At 47.2% G+C, this 26,693-nt stretch overlaps 1 protein-coding gene across 2 annotated transcripts in view; it reads right to left on the bottom strand.

Annotated features, from left to right (window-relative positions):
- The window catches only part of CARD11 (caspase recruitment domain family member 11), a 137,933-nt gene extending 111,592 nt beyond the window's left edge, over positions 1-26,341 (bottom strand). The window contains exon 1 of one of the 2 annotated variants that reach the window (XM_032755777.2): positions 26,141-26,341. The gene's annotated coding sequence lies outside the window, so the exon portion shown is untranslated. The remainder of the gene's footprint in view (positions 1-26,140) is intronic. The other variant, XM_032755778.2, reaches the window with a different exon arrangement.
- Positions 26,342-26,693: the final 352 nt, after the last annotated feature.

Below are 26,693 nucleotides of genomic sequence, written 5' to 3' on the forward strand. Positions count from 1 at the left end.
GATCCTCCCACCTTGGCCTCCCAAAGTGCTGGGATTACAGGCTTGAGCCACCCCAGCTGTCCCCCCAATATCTTGAGAACAAAAGCATTCCTAATTTTGCTTTAAAGAGAGTAATATCAATTCTTGCAAAATATAGTAATTAAGAAAATTAATCCTTTATCATAACCTCTTGTTGCAGAGCACATTTCTCCAGGATTTTTTTTAATCCTATATATAAACAAGTGTTGTACCTAGGTAGACGCGCCCCTCCTCTTACTTTCGGGACCGCCCTACTCTGTCTATGGAGGTATCTGTTCTTTCACCTCTTTTTTTTTTTTTTGAGACGGAGTCTCACTCTGTCACCAGGCTAGAGTGCAGTGGTGCGATCTCAGCTCACTGCAACCTCCGCCTTCTGGGTTCAAGTAATTTTCCTGCCTCAGCCTCCCAAGTAGCTGGAACTACAGGCACATGCCACCACGCCCAGCTAATTTTTGCATTTTTAGTAGAGACGGGATTTCACCATGTTGGTCAGGCTGGTCTCGAACTCCTGACCTCAGGTGATCCGACTGCCTCGGCCTCCCAAAGTGCTGGGATTGCAGGCATGAGCCCACTGTGCCTGACCCACTTCACTTTCTTAATAAACCGGATTTTACTTTGCACTGTGGACTCGCCCTGAATTCTTTCTTGCACAAGATCCAAGAACCCTCTTTTGGGGTCCGGATAGGAACCCCTTTCCTGCAACATTGTCACCCTGGGCCTGAGCTTGCCAGCAAGGATGGCGGCGTGGGAGGAAATGGACGTTGTGACCAGTGCAGGCTCCTAGCTGAGACCACAGCCTGGCCTTCCTCAGACACTGTGACTCAGGTGCACACGAAACACAGGGGGAGAACTAGTGTGGGGCACAGCGGAGACCCTTCCTCTCTGAGCACCATGAAATCATGTCAAACCTGGAAACTTCTGGCAACCCATCAGATGACGAAAAACATTGAGAGCTTCAACTGAATCCAAGGTCCCAGGAAAACAAGGTTCTGGGACATTTACCAGAAGTCCAAGTATTTGAATGCAAAATAATTCTGTGCGGCCAGACGTGGTGGCTCACGCCTGTAATCCCAGCACTTTGAGAGGCCAAAGCCGGTGGATCACCTGAGGTCAGGAGTTCAAGACCAGCCTGGCCAACATGGTAAAACTCTCTCTACTAAAAATACAAAAATTAGCGAGGCGTGGTGGCGGGCGCCTGTAATTCCAGCCAGCCTGGGCAACAAGAGCAAAACTGCATCTCAAAAAAAAAAAAAAAAAAAAATCTGTGCTCTTGGAACTACATGTCATTTACATTAAATGTGCAGAAATCTACTCTTTGCCCTCAAGGGCTGTTTCCTAATCTCCAGAATGTTCTCCCATGTTCAGGCTGGGAACTTTTTAAGGGCAGGGCCTGTTTCGTGCTGTCTTTGCATCTCCTTGTCATGTGTTAGAATCACTTGCGGAGTTTTAAAAAATCCATTACCCCAAATAATGAAGCAATTAGTTGTGGTAGGGCCTAGGCAATGGCAATTTTAAAAGAGGATTCTGACCGGCAGCCAGGGCTGGGAACCATTGCACCAGAGCTCCTGGCTTTAACAAGGACCCACATGAAGGGTGAGAGGAGAGGCAGCGGAGGAGAAAGGGGGCCCAGGTGAAGCTTGTGGACTGAGCAGAGCTTCTCCAGGTTTACTGTGTGTAGGAACCCTCTGGGCTCTTGCTGAAGTCATTCACAAGGTCTGGGGTGGGGCCTGGGAGTCTGCATTTCCAACACAGGCCCAAGAGACGTCAGTGCTGCTGGTCTGAGGACCACACTTTGAGGAGTAAGAGAAAGGGGCACCAGGAGAAAATGCTTCCAGCTGGATTTCCAGCGAGATGCATATACATTTCTCTCTGCTCCCTCCTGAAAATGGAGCAATTCACCTGTTAAGAAATGAAATGTGTGTGTGTTTTCATATGAACATAAAGAATAGAGAAGATGACAGTAGATGAGAGATGCGGAGAAAATTTTGGAAGATGGAAAGCAGATAGAGACTACCATTTCTGGGGAGACTGCTGCTATGGTCTCAATGTGTGTGTCTTCCCCCAAATTCATAGGCTTGAATTCCTCTCCCTCAAGGCGATGGCGTTAGGTGGTGAGGTCTTTGAGAGGTGATTAGGCATGAGGGTGGGGCCCTTGCAAATGAGATTAGTGCCTTTATAGAAAGTATTCCAGAGAGTTCTTTCACCCCTTCCACCATGTGAGGACACAGCTCTGAAACACAGGCCCATTAAAAGAATTAAATGTAATCACAGATTATAGAACATTTCCCCTCCCTCACACTTTACCACTACACTGACAGGGCTCCAGTGTAATCACAGTGGATTAGAGCTGAAAGAGCTGCAAATCACAGACTTGCTCTAAGGAGGAATATACAGGGAAGCCCAAAGTCAAGAGACTAGGCAAAAGCAAGGACATCTGAGGAGTCTGAAGCTCCTAGTACCTTGAAATACAACAAACATTAAACAGAACCTGAATCTTAGCAAGATTCACAGAATCTTCACATTAATGGCTCATTTTTCTCTGTTCCTATTACCTAATACAGCATGTATGGCTGTCAACAAAAAAGTACAAGGTATACCAAAAGGCAAGAGAAAACACTCTGAAGAGACAAATTGATGATCAGAACCAGACTCAGATAGGACACAGATAGGGAATTTAAAGAAGACATTGATGCAGCCAACAAACATGAAACAGAGCCCAACATCACTGATCATCAGAGAAACGCAAATCAAAACCACAGTGAGATACCATATGTTGAGGGCCCAAATGGAAAAAAATTAGATAGTATGTAAGAACAGATGGATAAAGTAAGCAGACAAATGGAAACTCTATGAAGGAATCAGGACATGCTAGAAATAAAAATCACAGAACAGAAAGGAAGAATGCTTTCAATGATTTTATCAGTAGACTGCACATGGCCAAGGAGAGAACCAGTGAGCTTGAATACAGATGAATATAATGTCCCAAACTGAAATGTAAAGAGACAAAGGAATTTAAAAGCATCTGAATCCAGAATCTACAGGGAACTCAAACAAATTCACAACAAGAAAAAAACAAACAACCCCATTAAAAAGTAGGCAAAGAACGTGAACAGACACTTCTCCAAAGAAGACATCACTGCAGCCAACAAACATGAAACAAAGCTCAACATCAGTGATCATTAGAGAAATGCAAATCCAAACCACAGTGTGATACCATCTCACACCAGTCAGAATGGCCATTATTAAAAAGTCAAGAAACAACAGATGCTGGCAAGGTTGTGGAGAAATAGGAACACTTTTACACTGTTGGTGGGAATGTAAATTAGTTCACCCATTGTGGAGACGGTGTGGCGATTCCTCAGAGACATAGAACCAGAATACCATTTGACCCAGCAATCCGATTACTGGGTATACACCCAAAGGAATGTAAATCATTCTATTACAAAGATACATGCATGCGTATGTTCATTTCACCACTGTTCACAATATCAAAGACATGGAGTCAACCTAAATGCCCATCAATGATAGACTGGATAAAGAAAATGTGGTACATGTATACACCATGGAATACTATGCAGCCATAAAAACGAACGAAATCATATCCTTTGCAGGGACATCGATGAAGATGGAGTGGAAGTTGAACAATGAAAACGCACGGACACAGGGAGGGGAACAACACACACTGGGGCCTGTTGGGTGGTGAGGTAGGGGGAGGGAGAGCATTAGAACAAACAGCTAATGCATGCTAGGCTTAATACCTAGGTGGTGGGTTGATAGGTGCAGCAAACCACTATGGCACACGTTTACCTATGTAACAAACCTGCACATCCTGCACATGTACCCCAGAATTAAAAATAAAAATTAAAAAAAAATCAGGGCAGAACATCCAAGAAGTATCGAATAATATCAAAAGTGTGTAAGGCATACTTGGATAAGCAGAGGGAGAAGAAAAGAGAAGGAAGCAAAAGAAGTATTTCAAGTGGTAACGACCAAGAATTTTGCAAAATGAATGACACAAATCCAGGAAGTTCAGAGAACACTAAGCAGGACAAATAACAAAACACCCCAAGGCATATCCTGTCCAGCTGCAGAAAACCAAAGATACAGAGAAAAATCTCAAAAGGAGTCAAAGAGGGAAAAAAACCCTACCTTATCTGTAAGTGAATAATGATAAGAATTACTGCAGCCATCTCATCAGAAACCATGTGAGCAAGAAGAAAGTGGAGTAAAATAGTGACAGAAAAAAAACACTGACTTAGAATAGAATTCTGTGAAGCAGTCCTTAAACGTGAAAGAGAAATAAAGACTTTCTTAGATAAGCAAAAACAGAGAGAATTCATAGCAGACTTGCTGTGCAAGAAATGTTAAAAGAAGGTCTTCAGCAGAAGAAAAATGATAAAAAGAAGGGAAGAACAATGGAGAAGAAATTACTAAAAGTAAAATAAGATCTTTTTAAAAATTCTTAATTGATCTAAAAGATAACTGTTTTTAAAGTAATAACAGTAATGATGTATCAGATAATTCTAGCAAATGGATCAGTGAAGTGATTGACAGCCATATCACAGAGGCAGGAAGAAGGAATTGGGAATTCTGTTACAAGGTATCTTCACTACATGTGAAACAGTATAGTGTTATTTGAAGGTGAATTTGGATTAGCTAAAAATGCATTTTCTAAATTCTAGGACAACCACTAAAAATATTTAAAAAGAAATATAGTTGATATGCTAAGACAGAACATAAAATGCTCAATTAAAACCTGAGAAGTCAGCCGGGCACAGTAGCTCACATCTGTAATCCCAATGTTTTAGAAGGCTGAGGCGGGAGGATCGCTTGAGGCCAGGAGTTTGAGACCAGCCTGGGTAATATACTGAGACTGTGTCTCCACAGAAAAATACAAAAATTAGGTGGGTGTGGTGTTGTGTGCCTGTAGTCCCAGTTACTTGGGAGGCTAAGGTGGTAGGATGGCTTGAGTCCGGGAGGTTAAGGCTACAGTGAGCTACGATGGCACCACTGCACTCCAGCCTGGGTGACAGAGTGAGACCCTGTCTAAATAAATAAATAAATAAATAAATAAGAATAAATAACAAGAAAACACCTGAGAAGTCAGAAAACGAGGCCAGGGGGAAGAGAGCTTGGTATTTGTTCAGAGAAGGACAAGTAGATCTAAGGAACGAAACAGAGTTTGGGTTCAGATTTGAAGCCATGATTATTTGAAAATTTTGATGTGTCAGAAACTTGGCATTGCAAATCAGTGAGGAAAAGATGCTGCAAAAGATGCTGCTGCAAATCAGTGGGGAAAAGATATTTCTTTGGAAACAAATTTAACTGGATTTCTCCCACAAGCCATTCACATAAATAAATACCATGTACTTTAGTGTGAAATCTTATTGCTAGCATTTCTTATGATATATTGATCTATAGAGATCATCCCCGATTTATGATGGTTCAACTTACAATTTTTTGACTTTACAATAGCGCAAAAGTGATAGGCATTTAGTAAAAACTCTATCTCGAGCACCCAAACAACCATTTTGTTTTTCACTTTTAGTATGGTATTCAATAAATGCCATGAGATATTCAACACTTTATTAGAAAATAGACTGTGTGTGAGAGGATTTTGCCCAGTTGTAGGCTAATGTAAGTGTTTTGAGCATATTTAAGGTATCCCAGGCTACCCTAGATGTTCAGTAGGTTTGTACTAAATGCATTTTTTTTTTTTTTTTGAGATGGAGCTTTGCTCTTGTCACCCATGCTGGAGTGCAGTGGCGCGATCTTGGCTCATTGCAACCTCTGCCTCCCAGGTTCAAGCAATTCTCCTGTCTCAGCCTCCTGAGTAGCTGGGATTACAGGCGCCCACCAGCATGCCTGACTAATTTTTGTATTTTTTAGTAGAGACGGGGTGTCACCATGTTGGCCAGGCTGGTCCTGAACTCTTGACCTCAGGTGATCCACCTGCCTCAGTCTCCCAAAGTGCTGTGATTACAGGTGTGAGCCACCATGCCCAGCCTACCAAATGCATTTTTGACTCACATATTTTCAACTTATGATGGGTTCATCGGGATGTAGCCCTATCATAAATCAAGGAGTATCTGTATATTCTTTTGTCTGAAAGTTTCAAGAAATCTAACTTATAAATTCAAAACGTTTACAGACTTCACATTAGAGAAGGATGAAACTCGAGTGTCTAACGTGGAAGAGCTGGCGAGGAGAGAGACAGTTTTCTCTGCAGAACCCCAGAAGAGCTCAGAAAATGGAAGCACCTTGTACTGCAAGAGGTGATGTGCAGGGCAGGGCTGGGGCCAGCAGATGAGTGGAGGAAATGTAATAAGAGCAGGTGAGCCCCCAGATTCCCTCCCCAGCTGACAGAAGGTAGGTTTACTCACCGGAAAATTATGGGGACAATAGGTGTGGGGATAAGGTGCCATCTGGAAGGGTAGATGATTGAAATGTTGGACGAATGGGATTCAGAAGTGGGGAGGGGCAGGCTAGAGGACTGCTATTTTTTATTTTAAGTCATGTGATAGTATTTGATGTTTTATTTCTATTTCTATTTTTAGACAAGGTCTCACTCTGTTGCTTAGGCTAGAGTACAGTGGCATGATCATGGCTCACTGCAGCCTCGACTTCCTGGGCTCAGGCTATCCTCTCACCTCAGCCTCCCGAGTAACTGGGACTACAGTTGCATGCCACCATGCCTGGTTAATTTTTTGTATTTTTTTTGGTAGAAACAGGGTTTTGCCATGTTGCCCAGGCTGGTCTCAAACTCCTGGGCTCAGGCGATCCACCTCCCTTGGCCTCCTAAACTGCTGGGATTACAGGCAGGGGCCACCACACCTGGCTGTGTTTGACTTTTGTAAACCAAGTACATATATCGTTTAGATAAAAATAGAAAGCAAGCTTAAAAACAAAGAAAATAACCGCAACATAAAATTAAGGTCTCTTCTGGATGTGGTCGTTGGAATGGCTTTCTCCACTGTGGTCCAGAATGAAGACCAGGAAGCAGCTTCCCTGGGAGCCCATAGTCTCTCCAGTGGAAAATCCTGCCCCTCAAATCTGCAGGCGTCATGCCCTGCCATAATGTCAGTGGGGCCAGGACTCAGGGAGAATAGGCGTTTCGTCCAGGAAAATAAAGGGTGTTCTTGTAATGACTCCACAATTTCTTCCCAACTTGGTTCTTCTCTCATTTTTCCCCCCAAACTCAATCATCCATCATTCACCTTGGACTTGCTTCAGGCCACACTATTTATAACAATGGAAGCAGCATTTTTGGCTTGTCACCTTTCTCCAATGGAGCCCAGATTGTCTCTAAACCTTTAATGGGCATACAGAGTACCTGGGAACCTTGTTAAAATGCAGTAGGTCTGGGGTGGGGCCTGGGAGTCTGCCTCATGGGAGCAGCCCCAAGGGGAGGCTAACGCTGGTCCCTGGAACACACTCTGAGTAGCAAAAGGACTTGAGGCAACTTTTTAGGGGTGATGGAAATGCTTTAAATCTTGATTGTGGTTACGTGGAGTATATACATTGATCAAAATGCACTGAGTTTATTGTATGTAAATTATACCTCAATAAAGTTGATTTTAAAGGAAAAAACCCATTCTGGATGAATTACAGATACAAATGTGAAAGATGAAACAATAAGGCTTTTAGAAGGAAACATAAACTTTAGGATAGGTGAATGCTTCTTAAACAGGACTCAAAACAAATTAAGTATAAGAGAAAAATACACACATGAATTGGACTGCATTAAAATTAAAAACTTCTGTTCATCAGCAGGCTATTAAGAGAGTAAAAAGGTCAGCCATAAACTGAAAAAAAATCCACAGTACATATATCTGACAAAGAACTCATGTCTGTCATATACAAAGAACAACTACAATTCAATAAGTAAAAGACAACTCAATAGAAAAATGGGCAAACCACTTAAACAGGCACTTTGCAAAGGAGGCTATCTGAAATGGACAATAAACACATGAAAATGTATGCTAATTAGTCATAAGCAAAATGCAAATTAAAGCCATAAAATTATTTGTTTTGCCTAAACACCCACATGAATGGCTAAAATGAAGATACAGACAATTCCATGTGTGAGTAAGAGTGTGGAGCAACTGGAACTCTCATACACTACTAATAGGAGTGTAGACTGAAACGACATCCTTAAAAACTATTTGGTAGTATTTATTAGAGCAGAACGTAAACATAGTCTAAGATCCAGCAAATCCACTCTTGAGGGGCCAAACACATGTTTCCAAAAGACACATAAGGGTGAATGCCTGGCTGGGCATGGTGGTTCATACCTTTAATCTCAGCACTTTGGGAGTCCAAGGCAGGAGGATCACCTGAGCCCAGGAGGTCGAGACCAGCCTGGGCAACATAGTGAGACCACCCAACTCTACCAAAAAAAAAAAAAAAAAAAAAAAGAATGAATGCTTCTAGCAACATTATTCAGTATAGCCAAAAACTGGAAACAACTCAAATATCCATCAGTAGTAGTATACATAAAACGTTATACTACTCATTGGCAATAAAAAATGAATTATTGGCAATGAAAAATGAATGTGCGACTGCCGCAAGCAACAACATGGATTAAGTTAGGGTTGCCAGATAAAATAGAGGACATTCAATTACATTTAAATTTTGAATTAAAAACAAATGATTTTTTGTTTTTTTGAGACGGAATCTCACTCTGTTGCCCAGGCCAGGCCAGAGTGCAAGTGGCATGATCTCGGCTCATTTCAACCTCTGCCTCCTGGGTTCGAGTGATTCTCCTGCCTCAGCCTCCTGAGTAGCTGGGATTACAGGCTCCCACCACCACATCTGGCTAATTTTTGTTATTTTCAGTAGAGACGGGGTTTCACCATGTTGGCCAGGCTGGTCTCAGACACCGAACCTCAGGTGATCCGCCCGCCTCGGCCTCCCAAAGCCCTGGGATTACAGGTGTGAGCCATTGCGCCCAGCCCAGATGATTTTTATTTTTACTTTTTTTTAAGCATAAGAATGTCCTGTGCAATATTTGGGACATACTTACACTAAAAAAATCTTATTCTATTAAATGTTATTATATTACAATATTATTTTTTTAGCTGGTCATGTTCTGTTTCTTGATCTGGGTGTCACTGGGCGACCTGGGTGTGTTCACTTTGTGAAAATCCACTGAGCTACACACTTAGGATGAGTGCAGGTCTCTTGTGTGCATTCGCTACTTCAATACAAAATTTATCTGAAATCACAATAAAACTATCCCTGGCCCATGGCCCATTAAATGAGGGCCTGCCTCTTGCCTTGAGGGACCCATCTGTTGTCGTCTCTGCTGTCTGTGATCTCTGTAACCCGTGCATCCATCCTGGCTTGTAGCTGCTGCTCAGAACGCCCCGGCGACGCACCCTTGCCCACAGGACAGCATCTGCCCTCCTTGGCACAGCACCCCAGGGCTCCTGTGGCCTCCCCTGCCCCATTTCCACGTCCTCACATCTTTTTTCCAGCGCTGACACTAACCACACCACCACGGCTCTGTGCCTGCCGCTTCGCCTGCTGCTCGCCAGGCAAAAACCTATTTATTTTCCCAGTCTCATTTCAGCTTCTGTCGGCTCTGGGAGGTCTTTCCTGACTCCTTCAGGCAGACCTGTCTGTTCCTCTCCCCAAGGTCTGTCTTCATTTCAAGCATCCGTTATAGCAACTCCATTACTTTGCAACTGACTGTTTATACATCTGTCTCCTCCCCGGACGACAGGCTTGCTGGGGCGGGGACTCTGTCTTTTTGTCTTTTTATCCCTGGCAACTCACAGAGCGTCTGTGCGTGTCAGGCTCTGCGTATGTGTTAAGTGGGTCATGACAGTAATCGGTGTTAATAAATGGGGACCAGCAGAGAGATCGAAGGGCTCTGTAAAGGGTTCATGCTTAGTTTTAGAATTAGAGATGGCAAAACCTTGTCTCTACAAAACAAAACAAAAACCAAAAATTAGCTGGGCATGGTGGTGCATGCCTGTAGTCCCAGCTACTCAGGAGGCTGTATTGGGAGGATCACTTGAGATCGGGAGCTGGAGTCTGTAGTGAGCCATGATCCTATCACTGCACTCCAGCCTGGGAGACAGAGCGAGACTCTGTCTCAAAAAAAAAAAAAAAAAAAAATAGAAAAAGAAAAAAGAAAGAATTGGAAAATGATGCTCTAAGTCACTCTGCTAATGAGTGGCCAGTGTCTCATTTAACTTCCCAGGAGAAGGTGCTGGTCTTATCCCCGTGTCACAGACAGGAAGACAAGTACTGAGCTGTTCAATGGTTTGCCCAAGGTCACATGGCCAGCACGGAGCAGACCACACACTCATGGCACTGGCTGTTCCGTGAATCACAGCAGACGCTGAATCACTAAAATGTCTTCCAGGGACAGGCAAGTCAACAGAGGAAGTGCCCAGTCTGCCCCGGGCCACCTTTTGACTCAAGTAAGCTTTCTGGCACCTCTCAAATCAGTCCCTGTGGGTGGCCACCCCCTCTCCCATGGAATGGCTCCCCGGGAACGGGTTAACACCTCAAACACCTAAACACAGCGTTCAGCTCTGTCCAGGCACTCTCAACTCCTGCCTGAGATTTTCAGGTTTTAAACAAAACAAAAATCTGATTCACTGTTTCCAGTCCTACAGGAAACTCAGGTCCTTTATTTATCTGCCACTGAAAAAAAAAAAAAAAAGAAGAAGAAGGAAAAAAAAAATCAAACCAGAAAAAAAGCCCTTTATGTCTTACAAGGGTTTTGAATGCATCTCATTTCATACAGCACCAAACATTGTTCATGACAGAGGCTCCAGAATGAAGCCCAGACTAAAAGACAGAAGGAAATGAAACGCATTACAATAAAACACACATGCTAATAAATAAGGGCCTGGGCAATGAATCCAGCTCGGAATATACCACTGGCAAGAAAAAATGCCCCAAAGCTTTACTTAAACCAAATAATAGAAGAACAGATGGCTCCCCCGGGTCTCTGGGAAAAGTTAATAAATCCGGGAGGCTGCAAATAGAGGCTCTGTTTGCGATTTGGGCAGAAAACACAGGGTATTCACAAGATTCAAGGTGAAAGAAAGAGGGCTTGTAGATTTAGGGACAGGGACATTTTCATCAGATAACAGAAATAGGTATGTCTGGATATCTCTGCTGGGTTTCCACAGGCTGCAGGGCACGTGCCCTCTCCAGAAATTAACCAGGGCTGCACTCGGCAGCACGCTAGGGAGACCGACTGCTCCTAGCTGCCCAATAGGAGAATTAATTTGACTTCAGAGATTTGGATAATAAGAAAGAACCCTCAAGGGAGATAAAAATTTACTTTGGGAAGATTTTTGTCCCCACCGATTGTACGGCAGCATCGTTAAGTTGTGGGAACAGTGGGTGGGAACTGGAAGCTCTGGGTTCTGTGATGCAAGACCCCCCTGGTCACTGATTAGCTGAGTGACCCTGAAGAAAACCTTCAGGCTGCCACCTGCCCAGGGGCTGTTAAGAATGCTGAGATCCGTGGACACAGGGAGGGGAACATCACACACCGGGCCCTGACCGGGGTTGGGGGCAAGGGGAGGGAGAGCATTAGGACAAATACCTAATGCATGCAGGGCTTAAAACCTAGATGACGGGTTGATGGGTGCAGCAAACCACCATGGCACATGTACACCTATGTAACGAACCTGCACGTCCTGCAAATGTATCCCAGAACTTAGAGTAAAAAAAAGAAAGAAAGAAAGAAAGAAAGAAAGAAAGAAAGAAAGAAAGAAAGAAAAAAAGAAAGAAAAGAATGCTGAGGTCCGGCCAGGCGCGGTGGCTCAGGCCTGTAATCCCAGCACTTTGGGAGGCCGAGGTAGGTGGATCATGAGATCGGAAGATCTAGACCATCCTGGCTAACATGGTGAAACCCCGTCTCTACTAAAAAAAATACAAAAAATTAGCCTGGCGTGGTGGCGGGTGCCTGTAGTCCCAGCTACTCGGGAGGCTGAGGCAGGAGAATGGCGTGAACTTGAACCTGGGAGGCAGAGCTTGTAGTGAGTGAGATGGCGCCACTGCACTCCAGCCTGGGCGACACAGCAAGACTCTGTCTCAAAAAAAAAAACAACAAAAAACAATGCTGAGATCTGTGGACACAGGGAGGGGAACATCACACACTGGGCCCTGTTGGGGGTTGGAGGGCAAGGGGAGGGAGAGCATTAGGACAAATACCTAATGCATGCGGGACTTAAAACCTAGATGACGGGTTGGTGGGTGCACAAACCACCATGGCACATGTATACCTATGTAACAAACCTGCACGTTCTGCACATGGATCCCAGAACGTAGATTTAAAAAAAAAAAAAAGAAAAAAAAGAATGCTGAGATCTTCCAAGCACGGAAGGATCACATCCAGCATCCAACGCCCATATTAATCCCCTTTCTCCTCCACACCAGGGAAATCCAAATGACCTTGTCTTGCCAGAGTGGGGGGCAGCAAACGGAATCCATTAACAAGGAAAGCTAGGGCTTTCAACCCACCCGGTCAGATGGTTCAGAGGAGTGCGTGACCAACAGGAATCCACAACTGGAGAGGTCAATTAATAAAAAATAAAACTTCCCCTTTATACAACAGTGCATATAAACCTCCAGCGCCATTTTTCATCTACTTCCATTGTCCTGAGAGCAATTTTGTGTAGTGGCAAGGCAGGAATTATTTATCTCCATCTTATTCATGAAGAAATAAAATCTTGGGACAGTGAAGAGATTTGTTCAAGGTCACGAGGTCATCATGGATTTTTTTTTTTTTTTAACTTTTATTTTAGGCTCTGGGGTATACCTGCAGGTTTGCTATACAGGTAAACTAGTGTCATGGGGGTTTGTTGTATCGATTATTTCATCACCCAGATACTAAGCCTAGTACCCAGTAGTTACTTTTTTTTTTTCCCCCCGAGATGGAGTCTTGCTCTGTCACCCAGGCTGGAGCGCAGGGGCACAATCTCAGCTCATTGCAACCTCTACCTCCCGGGTTCAAGTGATTCTCCTGCCTCAGCCTCCTGAGTAGCTGGGAATGCAGGCGCCTGCCACCATATCTGGCTAACTTTTGTATTTTTAGTAGAGACGAGTTTTTGCCATGTTGGCCAGGTTGGTCTTGCACTCCTGACCTCAAGTGATCTACCTGCCTTGGCCACCCAAAGTGCTGAGATTACAGGTGTGAGTCACTGTGCCCAGCCCCCAATAGTTACTTTTTTTCAGATCCTCTTCCTCTTCCCACCCTCCACCCTCAAGGAGGCCCCACTATGTGTTGTTCCTGTCTTTGTGTCCATGTGCTCTCATCATTTAGCTCCCGCTTATAAGTGAGAACAGGAGGTATTTGGTTTTCTATACCTGCATTAATTCACTTAGGATAATGGCCTCCAGCTGTAGCCATGTTCCTGCAGAAGATATGATCTCATTCTTTTTTATGGCTGCATAGTATTCCATGGTATATATGTACCACACTTTCTGTATCCAATCTCTCATTGATAGGCATTTAGGTTGATTTCATGTCTTTGCTACCATGAATAGTGCTGCCATGAACATTCACATGCATGTGTCTTTATATCGTGGATTTTCAAGGCTAGAAGGGCTCTGGGTCATGCAGAGCAAGTGCAGATGACTGATGGGGCAGCCCAGCTTCCACGTTCAGATTCACACCCATGGGCAAATGTCAGTGATCGATCACTGAGCTTGGGTCCTCAATGCGGTGCTCCAGCAAGACGTTACTAGTTGATTGGAATTGGTTTGCCAGATGCAACCCATTTACTGCCCCAAGCCCTGTACAGTCTTCTCATTTGACTTAGGAGAAAACTGAGCCCCAGAGGTGAAAGGGAACTTGGCCCAGACTGCCCAATGGGTAAGTGCCCAAAACTCAAATCCCTCATTCTGAGCCCAGTGGCTTCTCCAGTGCACTGTGTAGTGCCCTCTCTACTGCAGAAAGAATTCCCCCATCACGGTGGGGCAAGATGGCTCACGCCTATAATCCCAGCACTTTGGGAGGCCAAGGGGAGCAGATCACTTGAATCCAGGAGTTGGAGACCAGCCTGGGTGACATGGCAAAACCCTGTCTCTACAAAAAATACCAAAATTAGCTGGGCATGGTGGTGCATGCCTATAGTCTCAGCTACTTGGGAGGCTGAGGCAGGAGGATTGCTTGAGCCCAGGAGGTGGAAGTTGCAGTGAGCCGAGATCATGCTACTGCATTCCAGCCTGGGCGAGAGTGAGATGTGTCTCAAAAAAAAAAAAAAAGATTTCCCTATCAAAAGATGCATGAGAATGACATTCTTCATGACCTAGCCTGAGCAAATTTTCTTTTCGGTGCCCAGCAAGCGGACAAACTACCAACAGAGAAGTGAAGGACGGTTCCAAGGATCTTAAGCCTGAGCCCCAGGCAGGATGGAAGAGAGAGTTTGGAAAATCACAAGTTTGATTTTGGATTCGCTCCATGTCCAGGCAGACATGTGAAGACTGTTGGATATTAAAGTCTAAAGTTCAAGAGCAGAGCCTGGGAGGAAGATATAAACTTGGGAATCGTTGGCATATAGATGACTTTTAAAGCAAGAGGTGGGAGGAGACCACCCAGGGGGAAGAGGCCAACGGACTGAGCTCCGGGCAGTTTGACCTCAGAGGTGAGGGAGACAGAGGAGTCAGAAAAGAGAGGCCAGGAAGGAGTAGCCAGTAAAGAGGGAAAGAAACAAGATGGAGAGGCCCCAAAGCCAAAGGAACGTGTGTTTCAAAGAGGAGAGAAGAATGGGCCTCAGATGCTGCTGAGGTCAAGATCTATAAGGACAGAGAATGAGCCATCAGATAAGGGCATTGGTGACTTTGTGTTTTTGTTTTTTGAGACAGGGTCTTACTCTGTCATCCAGGCTGGAGTGCAGTGGTGTGATCATAGCTTGCTACAGCCTCGACCTCCTGGGCTCAAGTGATCCTCCCACTTCAGCCTCCCGAGTAGCTGGGACCACAGGTGCACACCACAACACATGGCTTTTTTTTTTTTTTTTCCTGTAGAGACGGGGTCTCCTGTGTTGCCCAGACTGGTCTCAAATTCATAGCCTCAAGTGATCCTCCTGCCTTGGTCTCCCAAAGTGCTGAGATTACAGGTGTGAGCCCACACCTGGCCACGTGGGTGGCTTTGTCTAGAGCTGTTTAAATTGAGTACTGGGGCAAAAGCCTGACTAAAGTGGGCTCAAGATGGAAGGGGAGGAGAAGAACTAGGACAAGGAGTACAGACAACACTTTGCTGTAAAGGTGTTATGGGCTGAATCCTGACCCTCCAAATTCCTAATATGGACGTCCTAAGCCCCAGGACCTCAGAATGGGACTGTATTTGAAGACAGGGTCTTTAAAGAGGTGATGAAATTGAAGTGGAGCTATTGGAGTGGGCCCTAATCCAGTCTGACCCGTGTCTTTATACCAAGAGGAAATTGGAGGCACAGAGACCCAGGGGACACACACTCAAGAGAAAAGGCCAGGCGAGGACACAGGGAGAAAACAGCACCTGGGAGCTACAGACAGAGGCCTCAGAAGGAACCAGCCTGCTCAGCACCTTGATCTAGGACTTCCAGCCTCCAGAAATGCAAGGCAATAAATGTCTATTGCTGCAGCTGCCCAGTCTGTGGGATTTTGTTATGACAGCCCCAGCAAATTAATACAAAGGGGGTGCAGAGAAATGCGGCAAAGGCTGGAGGGGAATGTAAAATCAAGACAGGTTTGTCATTTGTTTGTTTTAAAGTGGGTGAAATTGCAGTAGATCAGTTGCACTCGGATAGGAATGGTCCCCGTAGAGAGGGAATACAGAATGGAAGATGCAGCAGAGAGAGAGAGGACAGTTGCTCGAGAAGCGTCTTTGATTGGAGAGAGGTGAGCTCTGGTGCCTGTGCAGAGTGGGCCTTGGCAGGTGGCTGGATCATCATCTCAGGCCCAGGGCAGGGTCAGGTGCCAGGCGCAGAGGCAGGAGGCACCAGGCAGGCGGGAGGGGGAAGTAGGGCCACCAGTGCAGTGGGAGGAGGGCCTCTGAGGCCCATTAGTCTGACTCTGCCATAAGACATAAGGTTGATCCTTAAAATATATTTTAAAATTACAGCTGGGCACGGTGGCTCATGCCTGTCATCCTAGCACTTTAGGAGGCTGAGGCAGGCGGATCGCCTGAGGTCAGGGGTTCAAGACCAGCCTGGCCAACATGGTGAAACCCTATCTCTACTAAAAATACAAAATTAGCTGGGCGTGGTGGTGTACACCTGTAATTCCAGCTACTCAGGAGGCTGAGGTAGGAGAATTGCCTGAACCCAGGAGGTGGAGGTCACAGTGAGCCGAGATTGCGCTACTGCACTCCAGCCTGGGCAACAAGAGTGAGACTCTGTCTCAAAGAAAATAAAAGTGTATATATAAAATTATTAAATTATATATATAAATTATATAAATATAATTATATATTATACAAATATATACATAATTATATACAATTATATATATAATTATACATATAATTATATATATAATTTTTTTAAAGTAATATGTATATATGTATAAATTTGTTAAGAAAGATACAGGGCTGGGCACGGTGGCTCACATCTGTAATCCCAGAACTTTGGGAGGCTGAGGCTGGAGGATAGTTTGAGCCTAGGAGTTCGAGACCAGCCTGGGTAACATAGCAAGACCATCATCTCTACAAAAAATAAAAAAATTAGACGGTCATGGTGTCCCGTGCCTGTGGTCGCAGCTAGTTGGGAGGCTGAGGTGAGAGGACTGCTTGAACCCAGGAGGCTGAGGCTGCAGTGAGCTATGATGGCACCATTGCACTCCAGCCTGGGCAATATTGCAAGACAAAATTACATCGAACTTCCACATAAAATGAGTGAGGAGACAGGGTGACCCGTCCCCGGTGCACAGACGGCCTTCTGCTCGTATCGGAGCTGGGTCCTTTCCCCACTAGGTCATGCTCTTCGCCAGTCTAAGACCTCCCCGAGCTCAGAACACTCGGAACAGGGCCTGGTAAAAGGCCATCCTTTAAGAAGGAGGAGACACATTTTTCAAAGATCGAGAACTCTCCTACGAAGAGCCAAGAACCTCCGCGTGCCTCAGGGACTCAAACAGGGATCACGGTGCCTGTTCATTGGCAAACAGGGATCCCCGTGTCAGCTCCCAGAGGCTCTCCGCAGGTTAACAAGCTGGTTTTTGAAACACGTCTGAGAATTGAAGTCAGGAGTTTTGGAAGGTGGTGTGAGGTATCGTTATTATTCTGCTGAACGTTTCCTCCGGAACCAACGATACCTGAATCCCTTTAAAAATAGTCCATTTCTTCTTAGAAGATTTCCACGAATCACATAATCCTTACGCAGAGGCAGGCAACGAAGCACTAATGTCAATAATGTTACAGTTTTATTTCACACCAACATTTATCCACTGACATAGCAATTTACTAAATCGCAGAAAACGCGGGCACAGGGCCTCTGCTTGCCCTTGGATTTTTTTTTTTTTTTTTTTTGAGACAGAGTCTCACTCTGTAGCCCAGGCTGGAGTGCAGTGGCGCGATCTCAGCTCACTACAAGCTCCGCCTCCCGGTTTCACACCATTCTCCTGCCTCAGCCTCCTGAGTAGCTGGGACTACAGGCACCCGCCACCACGCCTGGCTAATTTTTTTATATTTTTAGTAGAGACAGGGTTTCACCGTGTTAGCCAGGATGGTCTTGATCTCCTGACCTCGTGATCCACCCGCCTCGGCCTCCCAAAGTGCTGGGATTACAGTTGTGAGCCACCGCACCCGGCCCCCCTTGGATTTTTTAAATTTCAGAGACAAGGTCTCCCTCTGTCACCCAGGCTGGAGTGCAGTGGTGCAATCACAGCTCACTGTAGCCTCTACCTCCTGAGCTCAAGTGATCCTCCCACCTCAGCCTCCCAAGGAGCTAGGACCACAGGCATGGCCACTACACCCAGCTAACTTTTACATTTTTTGTAGAGATGGGGTCTCCCTATGTTGCCCAGGCTGGTCTCAAACAACTAGGCTCAAGCCATCCTCCTGCCTTAGCCTCCCCAAGTGCTGGGATGATAGACATGAGCCACTGTGCCCAGGCTGCTTCCAGATTTTTTTTTTTAAGGGCCATCACCACCAAGACACACATAAGAATGTTCACAGCGGTTTCATCATAATAGCCCCGAACTGTAAGCAACAGAAACGTTTATCAATGGTCAGGTGGATGAGTAAATTGTGGTAATTTTTTTTTTTTTTCGATTCAGGTCTCATTCTGTCACCCAGGCTGGAGTGCAGTGGTGCGATCTTGGCTCACTGCAACCTCCGCTTTCTTGGGCTCAAGCAATTCTCCAGCCTCAGCCTCCCGAGTAGCTGGGATTATAGGCGCAAGCCACCAATGCTGGGCTAATTTTTGAATTTTTGTAGAGATGGTTTCACCATGTTGCCCAGGCTGGTCTTCAACTCCTGAGCTCAAAGCAATCTGCCTGCCTTGGCCTCCCAAAGTGCTGGGATTACAGGTATAAGCCACAGTGCCTGCCCCTACTGAGGTAAATTTATACCACGAAATACTGTGTAGCAACGAAAAAGAAACATTGAATGTGACTCTGTCCATGTGAAGTTCAAGGATGGATAGAGGTTGGAAGGGTCCTCACTTAGGGGACAGGGGAGGGGTAACGACTGGGAGGGGATATGGCACTTCCCCAGAACCTAGAAAGGACCCAGATCTTGATCTGGGTGATGGGCTCCAGAAGTGTATGTAAAAGCCCGTCAAGCTGTTTGTATGCTTGAAACTGTACTGTGTGTGTGTTATACCTTAATTTTTAAAAAATATTATTATTATTTTTACTGATGGGCAATCAGTTTTGCCTTTCTTTTTCTTTTAGTTTTAGAGATGGGGTCTTGCTTACTGCCAGGCTGGAGTGCAGTGGTGCAATCCTAGCTCACTGCAGCCTCGAACTCCTGGGCTCAAGTGATCCTCCCATCTTAGCCTCTGGAGGAGCTAGGACTAGTACAGGTGCGTGCCACCATGCCTGGCTAATTTTTTACAATTTTTTGTAGAGGTGGGATCTCACTATGTTGCCCAGGCTGGTCTCGAACTCCTAGGCTGAAGTGATCCCTCCACCTGGGCTTCCCAAAGTGTTGGGATAACAGGTGTGAGCTGCCATGCCTGGCCTGTCAAACTTTTTGATGTTTGCCAGTCTGACAGGTGGAAAACGCTTTGTCCCTGTTGTATTTCTTCACATGGATTTAATTACAAACGAAGCATGCTGACTGACCTGCTCATATTCCACGTGTTTGTACCTTTCACCATTTTTTCCATTGGTTCAATTCACTAATTTTGGGGTCTGGACACTCCCACTGAGGGTCCAGTCTTGTACCGTCCACTGCGCCAAAAGTGGCCACACTCACTCCCATCTGCAGCCACCTCCATCCCACAAGGACAGAGTTGGTACCTTCGCCAGAGACTCTCTGGCTCACAAGGCCTAAAATATTTACTATTTGGAGCTTTCAAGAAAAAGTGTGCCAGTTCCCGTGTCTAATTGGTTTTCAAGAGTTCTTAGTAAATTAAGGAAATAGCTCTGCCACATATATTCTGTTTTGCATTTAACTCATCTCTCTCTGTTCTCCCTCCTGGCCTCTGAATAAGCAAGTCAGAAGTAAAACTTAAAAGCAGAAGCCCGCAGAAGCCCTTGACACATTCGGTGCGTTTGGAAACACTTTGGTCTATGCTAATCTAGGGCTGGTATCATTATTATTATTATTTTGTGATAGAGTCTCGTTCTGTTGGCCAGGCTGGAGTGCAGTGGCACAATCTTGGCTCACTCCAACCTCCACCTCCCGGGTTCAAGTGATTCTCCTGCCTCAGCTTCCCAAGTAGCTGGGATTACAGGTGCCTGCCACCATGCCCAGCTAATTTTTGTACTTTTCTTTTTCTTTTTCTTTTTTTTTGAGATGGAGTCTTGCTCTGTCGCCCAGGCTGGAGTGCAGTGGTGTGATCTTGGCTCACTGCAAGCTCCGCCTCCTGGGTTCACGCCATTCTCCTGCCTCAGCCTCCTGAGTAGCTGGGACTACAGGCTCCCACCACCACACCCGGCTAATTATTTTTTGTATTTTTAGTAGAGACAGGGTTTCACCATATTAGCCAGGATGGTCTCAATCTCCTGACCTTGTGATCCGCCTGCCTCAGCCTCCCAAAGTGCTAGGATCACAGATTTGAGCCACCGTGCCCGGCCTAATTTTTGTACTTTTAGTAGAGACGGGGTTTTGCCATGTCTCAAACTCCTGACCTCAGGTGATCCGCCCACCTTGGCCTCCCAAAGTGCTGGGATTACAGGTGTGACCCACCGTGCCCAGCCAGGGGTGGTAATTTTACACCCATTTTACACGTGCAGCAATTGAGGCTCAAAATCATCATGTGACTTTGTTGGGGTCACAGAGATTGCAGGCAGTGGAGCCGGAATGGACACCTTGTCTGCCAGGCTCTAAGTCTGTAGATCTCTCCAGAAAGCAGCTTTGCCTTTTTTTTTTGAGACAGGGTCTTACTCTGTTGCCCATGCTGGAGTGTAGTGGTGCAATCACGGCTCCCTGCAGCCTCAAATTCCTGGGCTCTAGCAATCCTCCCACCTCGGCCTCCTGAGTAGCTGGAACCACAGGTACATACCACCATACCTGGCTCATTTTTAAATTTTTTATAGAGATGGGGTCTCGCTACGTTACCCAGGCTGGTCTCGAACTCCTGAGTTCAAGCAATCCTCCCGCTTTTGCCTCCCAAAGTGCCGGACTGCTGGGATTACAGGCATGAGCCCTCGTGCCTGGCTTTTTTTTTTTTTTTTAATCTTGCCTCTTAATGAATGAGGCCAGTCCCAGGGGACGGCAGCGATCATAACCAGCATTGTCCTGGCAGGTGTTGCCTTTGACACCACTAGGACCGAGGACATGGCATGGGGCAGCCCCCACTATGCTGCTGTGGTACTTGGGTATAAAGACAGCAAATTCCTGAGTTGCAGAGGGGCAGGAAGGAAGATGACATGCGAGACACAGAAACCACACAGAGGAGGATGGAGCCCTGTTTGCAGCATGGATACTGCACATGCCCCTCTCTCGCTCTCACACTTGCAAGATTAATGCCCACTGAGGAATGGCCCCGGCTGGGCCAGGAGGAACTCAGCACTTCGGAGGAATGAGTGTGCTTGGAGGAGCAGGAGAGGAGAAGAAGAAGTGACAGCCACACAGATGGGACTGGAAGGACTTTTATCACCCTCTGGCTCTCGGCCACCAACACCTATTACACAAATGTGACAGTGACCATTATAATTTCTGAGCCCTTGAACAAATCACAACCCAAAAGGTTACCCTTCCGAAAATAATCACCCCATTAAAACCACTGACCCAGAGAGTGGCAGTCCCTCAAGGAGAGAATGCAGACAAGGCGTGGGGCATCTTCTTTGTATGGAGCATGCAGTGCCCTGGCCATGCTTTTCTTATGTGGCCTGCCACAGGAAGAGGCTGGCATCTGGAATCTGTGCCTTCTAATTTTTCTTCTTTTCTTTTTTCTTTTTTTTTTTTTTTTTTGAGTCGGAGTCTCGCTCTGTTGCCCAGGCTGGAGTGCAGTGGCACGATCTCGGCTTGCTGCAACCTCCGCCTCCCTGGTTCAAGCAATACCCCTGCCTCAGCCTCCCGAATAGCTGGGATTACAGGTGCCTGCCCCCACGCTTGCGTAATTTTTTTGTATTTTTAGTAGAGATGGGGTTTCACCATGTTGGCCAGACTGCAGACTGGACTTGAACTCCTGACCACAGGCAATCTGCCCACCTCAGCCTCCCAAAGTGCTAGGATTTCAGGTGTGAGCCACCATGCCCGGCTGCCTTCTAATTTTTCTTTAGCAGAAGAGCATGTTGAAGGGGCTCCCTTGAAGGTTGCCTTTTCCTTCTCTTTTTGTTTTTGTTTCTGTATTTCAATCAATCGATCAAAATATTTTCTGTTTTTGTTTGTTTGTTTGTTTGTTTGTTTGTTTGAGACAGGGTCTTGCTCTGTCACCCAAGCTGGAGCGCAGTGGTGTGATCTTGGCTCACTGCAACTTCTGCATCCCAGACCCAAATGATCCTCCTGCCTCAGCCTCCCAAGTAAGGAGGGACCACTATGCCTGGCTAATTTTTTAGTATTTGTTTTGTAGAGACATGGTCTCATCATGTTGCCCAGGCTGGCTGGTCTGGAGCGCCTGAACTCAAGCCATCCTCCTCCTTGGCCTCCCGAAGTGCTGGGATTACAGCCATGAGCCACCGTGCCCAGCCAATCAAGATATTTTCTAGACTGATTGGGTACTGCAACCACCAAGAGAGAGGGTTTTTCTACAGGGTAGATTGACGGAGCATCAGCTCCGTCTATGATTTCCTTGGGCCTCATAATTCCCCCGTAAGATTGAGATTGCAGATAAGGAATCTGAGGTTGCACCAGAAAAAAGTAACGAGGTCCATCCAGCTGGTGTTTGCAGGAAGGCTGGCACTGCAGCCCTGGGTCTGGACTCCAGAGTTCAACCTCTGATCTGCTCCAGACCTTAGTCATCACGGCAAAGGTAATCCTACATCATATGCTGCATTTTCTCATTTTTTGCTTGGTGTAACTGACAATACTGAAAATAACCAGTATTGATATCCTAATTGCATTAGAGAAATGACTCTCAGAGAGCTGAGGTGACGGGAAGCCTGTCTAAGGTCACACGGCTAGCACAGATCAGTAGTCATGCCTCGAACCCATGCCTTCATGGGCTCCAACCCAAAAGATGGAATGCTGCTGGGGGCACTGCCTGCAAAGCAGAGAGTGCAGGGGCTGGGCAAGAGGGAATGGGAAGTGTTTTTTTTTTTTTTCTTTTCTTTTCTGGAGACAGAGTCTTACTCTTTTGCCCAGGCTGGAGTGCAGTGGGGCAATCCTGGCTCACTGCAACCTCTGCCTCCTAGGTTTAAGCGATTCTCCTGCCTCAGCATCCCGAGTAGCTGGAATTACAGGCGCCCACCTAATTTTTGTATTTTTAGTAGAGACGGGGTTTCACCATGTTGCCTAGGCTGGTCTCAAACTCCTGACCTCAAGCGATCTGCCCGCCTCCGCCTCCCAAAGTGCTGGGATTACAGGTGTGAGCCACCATGCCTAAAGGCGGTTTTTAAAATGGATTCGAAGAGGCTCCATTCTTCAGCATTTGACACGCCTTTTCATCATCATCTGAAAATCGGGACCCCATTTGGCCTTTCACGCATGACATGCTATGAGGAGCTATGATCACAAGTGCGTCTTCATCTCCACGGCCCCTGCCAGCCACCACCAAGCCACAGTCACACAGCCCCTCAGTCCCAGGAAGCAAGTCTTTTATCGGAAGGGTCCAGAATCACTGCATAGGATAAGGAAGTCCAGACATTGCCCCTCACTTTTTTTTTTTTTTTTCGATAAAGGGCCTTGCTCTGTAGCCCAAGCTGGAGTGCAGTGGCACCATCTTAGCTCACTGCAACTTCTGCATCCCAGGCTCAAATGATCTTCCTGCCTCAGCCTCCCAAGTAGCTGGGACTGCAGATGCACACCACCCTGTCTGGCTAATTTTTTGGTATTTTTTGTAGAGACAAGGTCCCGCCATGTTGCCCAGGCTGGTCTCGAACTCTTGGACTCCTAGAACCTGGGCCCCCTCCTGTGACCCTGCCACCCCCTTCCTAGTAAAGTGTCCACAGGGGGCTGTCCTGTCCCATCTCCCAGCTCCGCAGCCCCTTTTGGTGGGGATGCCCTTCCTCCCTGAGATTTTCAGCACCATCTCAGCCTGGAACCTTCCAGGAATCCCTGGACCTTCTGAGTCCTACCATCTCCCAAGCTCACTCCCTGCTGCCCTTCCCGCTCCTCCTAATTCTTTTCCAGCTCATGTGTGTCTCAGCCACACTCTGACCACGGTGTACACAGACTGTGTGATGAATCTATTCAGGGTGGAGCGCTGCTTCTCACATCCCTCCTGCGTCCCCTGTGGCACCAAGTACAAAGCCACCCACACATGCCCACTGATGGATTTAAACAAGTGTGTCATCTTTAGAAGAGCTTGGTTTAGAAGTCTTTTTTTTTGAGACAGAGTCTTGCTCTGTTGCCCAGGCTGGAGTGCAGTGGTACGATCTCATCTCACTGCAACCTCCACCTCCTGGGTTCAAGTGACTCTCCTGCCTCAGCCTCCTAAGTAGCTGGGACTACAGGCGTGCGCCACCACGCCAGGCTAATTTTTTGTGTGTATTTTTAGTAGAGATAGTGTTTCTCCACTTTAGCTGGGCTGGTCTGGAACTCAGGTCCTCAGGTGATCTGCCCGCCTTGGCCTCCCAAAGTGCTGGGATTACAGGCATGGGCCACTGCGCCCATCCAGAAGTCACTTTTTAAAATCACATAAAGGATGAGCGGATACACAAAATATGGTCTATCTGCACGATAGAATATTATTCATCCTGAAAAAGGAAGGAGATTTGGTCACAGGCTACAACACAGATGAACCTTGAGGACATGAGGCTCAGAGAAATAAGCCAGGCACAGGAAGGACATAGGTTGTATGAGCCCCCTTATATGGGGTCCCGAAAGTCATCAGATTCCTAGAGACAGAATGGAGAAGGGTGGCTGCCAGGGGCTGAGGAGGGAGCCAGGGAGCTGTTGTTTAATGGGGGACATAGTTTCGGTTTTGGAAGAGCTGGATGGTGGTGACGGCCGCAAGACAACGTGAATGGGCTTAACGCCACTCAATTGTGTGCTTCAAAGTGGTTCAATGAGCTAATTTTATGTCATGTGTATTTCACCACGATTTTTTAAAAATCACATCAAGGACCATTCATGCATTAACTGAAGACTGCTGGGGCCAGTGGAGCCACGGCCTGCCTATCTGATACCCAGGCAAGTAACATCCACACGGGTCCAAGCATTCCCTGGCCTTGACTACGCTGAGTCCTGGTCACTGTTGCGCTCCTCAGGGCAGCCCTGGCCCGAGGCAGGGTGTCATCTCTTTACAGATGCCTTGCTGGGGAGAGAACTGGAGTTTCCGCGAAAGCACAGAAATGGACACTTACAGAGAAATTCCTGTCCTCATATTAATTCCCGGCTCCCAGGATTTCCGGCACGCATTATGCACAGGCTGAGCACTCAATAAACACGGAATGAATGATCGACTATTTTTCTCCCCTTTCTGGTAGGTTGGTAACCTTATACCTTCAAGACGAGTCATAAATGTTAGGAGAAAATTTTTTGAACTACAAATCAAAGGCTTTGAGAGCAGGCCAGGCAGAGAGAGGTCAGTTTGGTCCAAGACCAAGTTTGTGTGGGCAGCCCCGAAGCTCACAGCTGAGACCACTGTCCATGAACCTGGGTCCCCGTGACAGCCTCCAGCGGTGCTCAGAGCCCCCGAGGGACAGAAACACCCTCTCTGCCCCTATCTGCAGAGGGGGCTCAGCAGAAGTCCTGGTGGTCCCAGCGGGCCTGGAGGGGCCTCCTGAGGGAGGTGGCTTTCAGGCCTGACGCCGCTAAGACCTTCTCCGGGTTTCAGTCGGGAACCTGGGCCCCCTCCTGTGCCCCCACCACCCCCTTTCTAGTAGAGTCTCCGCGGGGGGTTGTCCTCTCCCATCTCCCAGCTCCGCACCCACTTTTGATGGGGCTGCCCTTCCTCCCTGAGCCAGGCCCCACCTTCCCAGGAGCCTCTGAGTCAGGCTGGGCTGTGGTCTGCAAACTTCCGGGCCTTTCAGGTGTCAGAAAAGTTTCTCTTCCTCCCTCTGGGGCAGGTGCACCAAGGGGCTGCAGCCTCCTGACCCCTGGTTTTTTCCTGTCCAGTAGGAGGAGGTAGGGGCTTTGCTGGGCGGTGATACTCAGAGACGCTCAGAGAGACACGGAGTAGAGGCACACAAGGTGGAAAGTGAGGGAGAAAAAGGGTTGGAAGGGAAAAGGGGGAGAGGAGAGTGAGAGAGAGAAGGGGGACAGGGGGACAGAGATGGAGAGGGAAGGATACCCCCAGCATCGCGGGACCAGCAGGAGCCACTCCCATCCCCCCACGCCTCCCCACCGTGTCATCTCACTGATGCCCCCCATCTCCTCTCCGTGCCCTCCTCTCTTCTCCCAACTCCCCGCCTCGTGCTCCTCCTCCGCCAGCTCTCCCAACCCCGCTGCGCCTACCTGGGGCGCTCATGCTCCGCCAGCCAGCTGCGCGGGGCGCCTCCTCCACGCAGGCCTCCGGCTTCCTCCAGGCGACCGGGCCCTCCCTCCCCGCGGGCCCGGACCCGTCCTCCGAGGGGCGCCGCCCACCCAGGGGCTGCAGGGCCAGGAGGAGGCTGCGGGCGGCGCGGGCAGGAGTCCGAAGGCCAGAGGAGGCAGGAGAGAATAAAGGAGAGAAAGTATGTCATAGGCTGGGAGGGGCGGGGGAGGGAAATGCAAAACCCGACAGGAAATGAGACTAAAAAATGCGAAAGGTTAGAAAAAGATAAGGAAGAGAGGGAGGGGGCGGAGTCGGTGCTTCGGGAGGAGGGCGGTAAGGAGGTGGGGGGGGAAGTAGGGACAGGGCCTGGGGTGGGGGTGCTTGGGGACAGATCAGGGAGCCAGGGATGGGGAGACCAAGGCCAATCTCAGGGCCCAGGCCACCTGCATCAGTCGGGGTGAGGCTGGACCAGTCTGGGCATCAGTTCTCACCCAGCTGTGACCCCAGGCAGAGTCCAGGTGGGGCCTTGGGAGG

Source organism: Hylobates moloch, unplaced genomic scaffold (assembly GCF_009828535.3).
Source record: "Hylobates moloch isolate HMO894 unplaced genomic scaffold, HMol_V3 SCAFFOLD_1, whole genome shotgun sequence".
Taxonomy (NCBI): domain Eukaryota; kingdom Metazoa; phylum Chordata; class Mammalia; order Primates; family Hylobatidae; genus Hylobates; species Hylobates moloch.